This window comes from Bufo gargarizans, chromosome 2 (genome assembly GCF_014858855.1).
Source record: "Bufo gargarizans isolate SCDJY-AF-19 chromosome 2, ASM1485885v1, whole genome shotgun sequence".
NCBI classification, from domain to species: domain Eukaryota; kingdom Metazoa; phylum Chordata; class Amphibia; order Anura; family Bufonidae; genus Bufo; species Bufo gargarizans.
Window position 1 is genome coordinate 621,763,355 of NC_058081.1, and position 8,574 is coordinate 621,771,928.

Consider the following 8,574-nt stretch of genomic DNA (forward strand, 5'->3'; position numbering starts at 1 on the left):
CCACACCCCATTATAGTCAATGGGGATCGTTCAGTGAACTGTAGAATCCAGCAAAATCTGTCCGACTGCTTTCTGCCACAACAGTCTGCTGGATCTGCTGCTGCATATGCGAACATACCCTAACTCATTTGTCCTACCCTGTGAATGCACCTTCTGTGTTTTTCAGCAAATCAAGATAAATATATAGTAAAGGACTTAATTTAACTACATCTTCATCTTTGTGAAGGTTTTCTTGAAAACCAGTTTCACCTCTCTGCTTCTTAAGCCATATATGAATGGATTCAGTAACGGGGTTATAAAAGTATATAAAAGAGCAAATATTTTGTCATAATCTTTGGCATAGGAGGCCGGTCTCATGTACATCAATAGAACAGTGCAGTAGAACATACAGACTACAGTGAGGTGTGAACTGCAGGTGGAGAAGGTTTTATGTCGACCTGCCATTGATGGAATCCGAAGAATTGCACGGATAATGTATATGTAGGAAACCAGGATGTACATGAAAGGTGTAAAAACCACAAAGATCCCAGCCACATAGATCACTATCTCATTCAATAAAGTACTCACACAAGATATCTTCAGTAATGGTGTGATATCACAGAAGAAATGGCCAATGTGGTTTTGAAGAGCAGAAAGTCAATCTGGTAGCCAAACTAGTATGAACGATAGAGTTTAGAAACCCTGAAAACCAGGAGAACACCATTAGGTGAACACAAACGCGTTTTGTTACTACATCCATGTAGTGAAGAGGAAAGCAGATGGCTACGTATCAGTCATAGGCCATGACCGCCAACAAGAAACTCTCTGATTGGCCAAAGGAAATAAAGAAGAAAAGCTGCAGGAAGCATTCAGTGTAGGAGATGGTTTGATTACCAAAAATAAGACTGAAGAGCATCTTGGGAAGTGTCACTGTGCTATAACACATGTCCAGGATGGAGAGGTGACTCAGGAACATGAACATTGGTGCACTGGAAAGGTTGCTGTATAGATGGATGGTGGTAACTATGGTAAGATTTCCAAGAAGAGTTAAAAGATAGATCAACAAAAATGAAACAAACAAAAAACACTGTATGTGAGGATCATCCGAAAGTCCTTGGAGCACAAAGTAAGTGGCAAATGTTTCATTTTGCTTTCTCATATTTGGCTAATTACCACCTGAAAGAATATACAAGGGTTACTAATAAAATAAATATTACTTATTGCTCTAAAAGAAAATATATTTTGGAAATATTTGCTCAAAGTTTTTAACGCCTAAAGGACCCGCGCTGTACATGTACGATGCTAGTGGATGTGACTTAAAGACCAGCACCGTACATGTACGGTACGCTAATCGGGCGGGTACAGGAGCTGCGCCCGCCTGATCAGTGGCAGGGGTCCGGCAGTCACCGGACCCCTGCTGTATTGTTGTGCATTTTCATAAGTGTACAATGTATCTGATGATACTATATTCAATATGGATGATCATTGCCTTTAACAGCATGTGATCAGCATGAACCTGAAAAAACCCAAGATGGGTTCATGGCAAGTTCAATGTGTTAAAAGTGAATATATAGAGAACATTATACTTTTAATTATTGTTTAGAGACATGGATTTATCTATAGGGAATGTACTGGTTTCTCTAAACATGTCTGTCTGAGGAACAATAGGTGTTTCATGGCTGAGTCATGATCTGATAAGAAGATATGTCCCTAAAGCACATATGGTGTGGAATAGATATCTATTCATATATTCACATATATATGTATATTCCTGTGTGCATTTATTTAGCGTTTGAACTTATTAATGATTCATATATAATATGCAATATTGATATATTAGAAACAAATATTGTTCATGTATATTTTATACCGTGTGTATCTCACTAATTGGATATATAATCTTAGGAAATGTAGAAGAGCATTTAAGTTGAATTTTCCTAATAGGATCCATACAGAGGAGCTGATGTTATTTCAAACATCATTACTGAATAGCTGAGACAGTTAGGGTACACAAACCAAGAGAAAAGTTAAAAGATTATTATTCTCTTATCTGACCATAAATAAGATGGTATGTTAACTGTCAAGCTGGATCCGTGATGTCTGGGAAAGTGATTCTAAAGTGTCAAAGAAGAATCCCTCCTAATTCATATAAGGTGGAAAAGGTTAAAGTTTAAGTTGTATAATGAAGCCATTTATATGTGTTAATTCTTAAAATGTCTGAAATTATTATGTGGTACAACAGTGCCATCTGGAGGTAGATGGATAATAGTTTGTTCTTTTCACCAGTATTTTAAGGGTTAAAATGACATCATTGTTTTATCTGCATACGAATACACCCACCTTGTCTGATTGGAAACCCCTAATTTAGAAGGGGATGGGTTCTTAGATAACATGGGGTATAAAGTATGCATGTAAGAGGTTAGGAGAGACTACAAAAAAAACTACAAAGACAACTACAACTAAAAATACAACTACAACACAAGGAAAAAAAGCTTGCTACAAAGAAAAATTGGCACAGAGAAAATTGTCCATAAGAAGGATTTACCACAAAGAAACTTGTATTAATTTTTGTCTACTGGAAAAGTTTTTGAGAACTGATCACACCCGAAACTCTGTTCATCCTTGACCCGGTAACGTATATTAAACTTACTGATCGTGGTATTAATAAGATATTCCTCTCAGCATATAGTCAAGAGTTCCCATACTGTGGGAACATATAGAGTTAAACACCTCCCTAATGCTAATTGTCCTCTTTGCAAATATACATATTGCTAATGGGAGATTAAACATTATCTGAGTAGAGGAAAAAACCTTTCCATAGTCTGATTGCCGAGTGGGGTATAATATCATATTAATATCATATATATTTTTGATTGGTCATAAGGAGACAGTGGATCAGTTATTCTTCCTGTATTAATCAGTTTTTATCCTTTTTATCTTCAATTTTTTATAATATATATTTCATTGGCTTTTTGATAATTTTGTGCTGGTGAGAAAGTAATATTGGGTTACACCACCATCTAGTGGTGGTTTGTTGGTAGTGCGTCAATTTGTCTATCCATTTATCTTATGTCTGTTTTGCATTGGATTTTACTCATTTATAAATAAATTATTACATATATTTTTACATAAATATTTTTCCCTTGTTTCACTGATTGCACAAAACAAAATAAGATTCCTTATCAAAGAACTTAGAGGTGATATGTCAGCCTAGAGGATCCGATCATTTTTATAATTAATTTTTCTAGGATCCTCTCTTTCATATAAAGATTAATTTTATATAGAAGATAATTCAACAGTATGCACCGGCATCGGTAAAAACACAGATGCCGGCGCATTAACCCTCGCACATACGGGATCCTGACGGGTCTGGGGTGGCCATCGGGTCCCCATGCTGCTGTGATGGGGACCCGATGGCGTCCGTATTGACCGGCTCTATAAAAATATCACATGACCTAACCCCTCAGATGAACACAGTCAAAAAAATTAAATAAAAATTATGCTAAAAAAACATTTTGTTGTCACCTTACATCACTAAAAGTGCAACACCAAGTCATCAAAAAGGCGCTGTCACGGATAGTGTTGCAGAAATCTTTCCTTCTGCGCCCTGCAGCAATTTACGACCACATATGGGGTGTTTCTGTAAACTAAAGATTTAGGGCAATAAATATTGAGTTTTGTTTGGCTTTTAACCCTTGCTTTGCTACTGGAAAAAATGGATAAAAATGGGGGCATCGCTTGGCGGGCGAGATCGATGGCTGTGTGAAGAAACTGCTCTCGCACCTCAGCGACTTTTCCACAGCAATCCCTTCACATCCGCTACCCACACTGGCTCAGAACTTACCTAAACAGTCCACCGACATCATGGACAAGTCCAAGAGACAACTTCCCAGGCTAAGCAGCGAAAACTTAGAGAAATACTTAGAGAAAGGCCGGAACCAAGATGGCGCCATCAGCCCTGATTCAGCTTTGTCCAACTCTCCAGTTCAGACGATGACCCCAGCGCAAGTTCCCTGTTCTGGTCCTACCTCACCCCCTCCGGCTCCTCCACATTCATCCCATTTTTTTTCACCTTACATCACAAAAAGTATAATAGCAAGTGATCAAAAAGTCATATGCACCCCAAAATAGTGCCAATAAAACCGTCATCTCATCCTGCGGAAATGATACCCTACCTAAGACAATTGCCCAAAAAATAAAAAAACTATGGCACATTTCCTTTAGACTGGCAGACAACAACCATACCATACCTTGGAATGAAACTTGCATACCCCTGCTCGCTTGCATACCAAAACAACTATAAACCTCTTTTTTCCACTATGTCAAAGGACTTCTCGCGTTTTAGCATGAAAGATGTTTCCTGGATAGGCAGAGTAGCTTAGTTCCAAATGATGATTTTGCCAAAGTTGATATACGTTTTCCGACCACTACCAATTCCAGTACCCGAGGCATTTTTCAAAGCCTCTCAGAAACTCCTAAATACATATATATGGAAATCGGGTCGTCCTAGAGTTGCCCAGTCCATAATGTTTAGGAAAAGAAGGGCAGGAGGCATAGGCTTACCATCAATCAGAGACTATTATTGCTCAATTGGGCTTTCCTTTCTTAGAGACTAGTGGAGCCCTGCCACAAGCAAATCCTGGGCACAGATAGAAGCTTACTCCCTAATTGGGGGCACGCTGAAAGATTACCTGTGTGTAGCTTCATGGAAATTACATCCCCCCAAATTGACTCTCTTAACCGTAACACATGATGGAATTTTTAAAGTCAAAAATATTTTTATTAAGGTATATCATCAAAAAATAGAATACAGATGGTACTGTTCTACACTCGCAGGTGAGTACAGTCATAGTTGAGCATGTAAATCCCACACAAAGGGAATGAAGACATAGGTCAGTACTGATGATAAAGTAAATTAACAAATAATACAGAAATAATATAGAAAATCAGCAGTTCATTTTTTCATATTTCTTTGTGTTACAGGTTGCATTATTAGATGCAGAGGCCATGATTTGTTCATATAGACAAGTTTTATTAACCCTTTGGATTACTTTGAGAATAGTGGGCGGGTGAAGAGATTTCCACTTTGAAGTGATAGCTAACTTGGCTGAGAGGAGGATATGACAAACTAGACCCCTATAAGATATGGGTACATCCATGATGTCAATCATCAATAATGCTAGAGAGGGGGAGGAGGAGGGAGAGCTCAGAGTTGACTTTGAATCTGAGAGCTGGGAAATCAGGGAGAAGACTTCAACCCAAAAAGGCCTAACTATTGGGCAGTCCCATAAAATATGAAACAGCGTACCCTTACAACCACAGTTCCTCCAACATAAAGGGGAGACTGACGGGTATATAGTATGCAGCCTTTCAGGGGTGAAATACCACCTTAGGGCAGTCTTTACAAATGATTCATATTGAGTCACACAGGTTATGTTCTTCGAAACATATTTAAAAGCTGATTGCCATTGTAAAGGTGAGTATTTGGACTTAAGATCTTGTTCCCAAGATAACAGCGGTGCGGATTTAGTGAAGTTGTCTTTGCTACTAAGCTGGGAGTATAAAGGACGTAGGGTTTTCGAAATTTGGCTCGGTAGTGACCATGTCTCCAGTATCCGTCTATTGATGGCAGGTAAAGTGGGGTTTTCAGCTAGGAAGTGCCTAATTCTAAGATATTTATAAAATTCAGCATTGGGGACCATAAATGTGCTATGTATGCATTCAAAGGAGGTCAGACTGTCATCTTGATACAGTTGGGGGATTTCTGTCAAACCATATTTGCTCCACATTCCCACACCCAGATCAGGGATAAGGTGGTCTAGAACAACTAATGGGGTTGGGCCCATAGTGGAATGGGTGTCTTTGGCGGTGAGAGTGTGATATTTTATCAAACAGTCTAGGGCATTAGAGGCGAGGAAGGACAAGTCTGGTCTAATAAAAGTCTTCGATAGCGAGGCTACCAATAAGGCTCTAAGGTTGCCCCCTAAAACCTCTGTGGAATCGATATGAGTCCATTGTTTAGAGAAATCCAACTCCCACCAGCTCTCCAATGGGCCAATTTGTGACGCTAGATAATAGTCATTGATATTTGGCAAACTAATGCCTCCCATTTGTTTCCTGATGTGCAGGATTTTCAACGCAATTCTAGGCTTCTTGCCATGCCACAGGAAAGCATTTAATACCTTGTTACACTGAGAGAAGTATGATATTGGGAGTTTAATGGGGAGAACCCTAAATAGGTAGAGAAGTTTAGGCAATGCAAACATTTGGAAAGTGGCCAATCTGTCTAGCCAAGATATTTCAAACTTATCATATTGTTGTAGGTCTTTCTTAATACCAGATAGCAAAGAGGGGTAGTTGGCCAGATATAGTCGATGGGCTGAGGAGGTAAGGTTTATACCCAAATACTGAATTTGGCCAGGTTGCCAATCTAGAGTGAATTTTTTTTGCAGAAGCTTAACTGTTTGGGGGGTCAAATTAAGGGGTAGAGCTTGGGATTTGGATGAGTTCAACTTGTAGTAAGAAAGTTGACCAAAAAGGGTAATAATGTCTAGGGCTGAGGATAAGGAGGATGCAGGGTCTGTAAGCGTAAGTATCACGTCATCAGCATACAAACTCAATTTATGATTGCGATCTGCTATCTGGACACCTAATACTTCCCTCTCTAATCGCAGGGCCTGGGCAAGGGGTTCAATAGATAAGATGAACATTAGGGGGGAAAAAGGGCAGCCCTGTCTGGTCCCATTGGAAATGGTAAACGGTCTAGATAAGGTCCCATTTACCCAGACTCTAGCAGACGGGTCCTTATAAAGGGCCTGGATAGAAGCAAGGACAGGGCCCTCTATCCCCATTTTGGATAAAACCGCAAAGGAAATAGACCAGCAGATGCGGTCAAACGCTTTTTCAGCGTCAAGTGTCACGAAAAGTGCCGGGGTTTTCTTTTTTTGGATATGGGAGAGTAAATTTAAGACTCTTCTAGAGTTTTCTTGTATTTGGCGGCCTTTGACAAAACCGACCTGGTCAGAGTGTACTAATAAGGGGATGAGGGGGGCCAATCTGGATGACAGGATTCTGGCAAATATCTTTATATCTGTGTTAAGGAGTAGTGTTGAGCGCGAATATTCGAATTGCGAATTTTTTTCTCGAATATCGCAATTTCGAGATTTCACGAATATTTAGAATATCGTTCTATATCTTCGCGAATTCGAATATTCTTTTTTTTTATTTTTTTTTTATTATTATATTTTTTTCTTTCCCACTTCCCTAAAGTTGTTCTTACCTGTCCTTTGGATTCCTGGCTTCCTGGCTGCTCCAGTCAGTGGCGTTTTCAACTTACTGCTATATTCCATATTAGCTAAATTACAATCTAATCTATATGTGTATTTTACGAAATTTCGCAATAGTCGAAATTGCAATGCGAGTAATATAACACGAAATAATCGCAAGAAGATTTCAACTTAGCACTGCTATATTCCATATTCTAGCCTAATATGGAATATAGCAGTGCTAACTTAGCACAGCTATATTCCATACTAGGCTAGAATATGGAGTATAGCAGTGCTAAGTTGAAATCTCCATGTGATTATTTCGTGTTATATTACTCGCATCGCAATTTCGGCTTTTGCAAATGTTCTTAATATTGCTCTAACTTCGTCTTTTAGAATATTACGAATATTCTAAAAGACGAAGTTAGAGCAATATTACGAAATTTCGTAAAATACACATAGATTGTATTTAAGCTAATATACTGCTATAGTAATATTTTTTAATAGTGTACATATTTTACAAAACTTAAGTTCAGAAGAGGCAAAAAAAATTAGAGGAAAAAAAAGGGATTATAGCACTATATTAGCTAAATTACAATCTATATGTGTATTTTACGAAATTTCAGAATATTGCTCTAACTTCTTCTTTTAGAATATTCGTAATATTCTAAGAGACGAAGTTAGAACAATATCACGAAATTTCGTAAAATACACATATTAGCCTAGCCATAGTCAATTAGCATAGGAACGTTGCCTTATACTATCAAGATAAATAATCGCAATACGCGAAAAATAAATCGCATATTATTCGCGATAATTGGAATAATTACGAATATTCGATTTCGACGAATATAACACGAATATTCATTCGAATATTCGCGAAATATCGCGAAATCGAATATGGCACCTCCCGCTCATCACTATTAAGGAGTTATATTGGACGGAAATTTTTTGGATCATCAGTTGGTTTGTTGGGTTTGGGAATAGTCACTATTAATGCTTCAAGCATCTCTTTGGGGAAGGATCCTGATTCTCTGGCTGATTGAAAGGATTGTAGCATATACTTGGAGAGCTGATCAAAAAAAGTTCTATAATAGGAGTTAGATAGGCCATCTGGACCTGGGGCTTTGTGTGGGGTAGTTTTTTTTAACAATGGCTTAGAGTTCTTCAATGGTCAGAGGGGCATTGAGAGTTTGTAGTTGGGCAGCAGTCAATTGTGTAAGGCCTAGTCTGTCTAAAAAGGCATCAATGAGATCTGGTTGTGGTAGTGTGACTAGTTTTTGGGGGGATAGATTGTAGAGGGAGAAATAAAAATCTCCAAAAGCATCAG

At 38.4% G+C, this 8,574-nt stretch overlaps 1 pseudogene; it reads right to left on the reverse strand.

Moving 5' to 3' along the window:
• Positions 1 to 204: 204 nt before the first annotated feature.
• Positions 205 to 961, reverse strand: LOC122926211 (annotated as a pseudogene).
• Between the last annotated feature and the right edge of the window lie 7,613 nt (positions 962 to 8,574).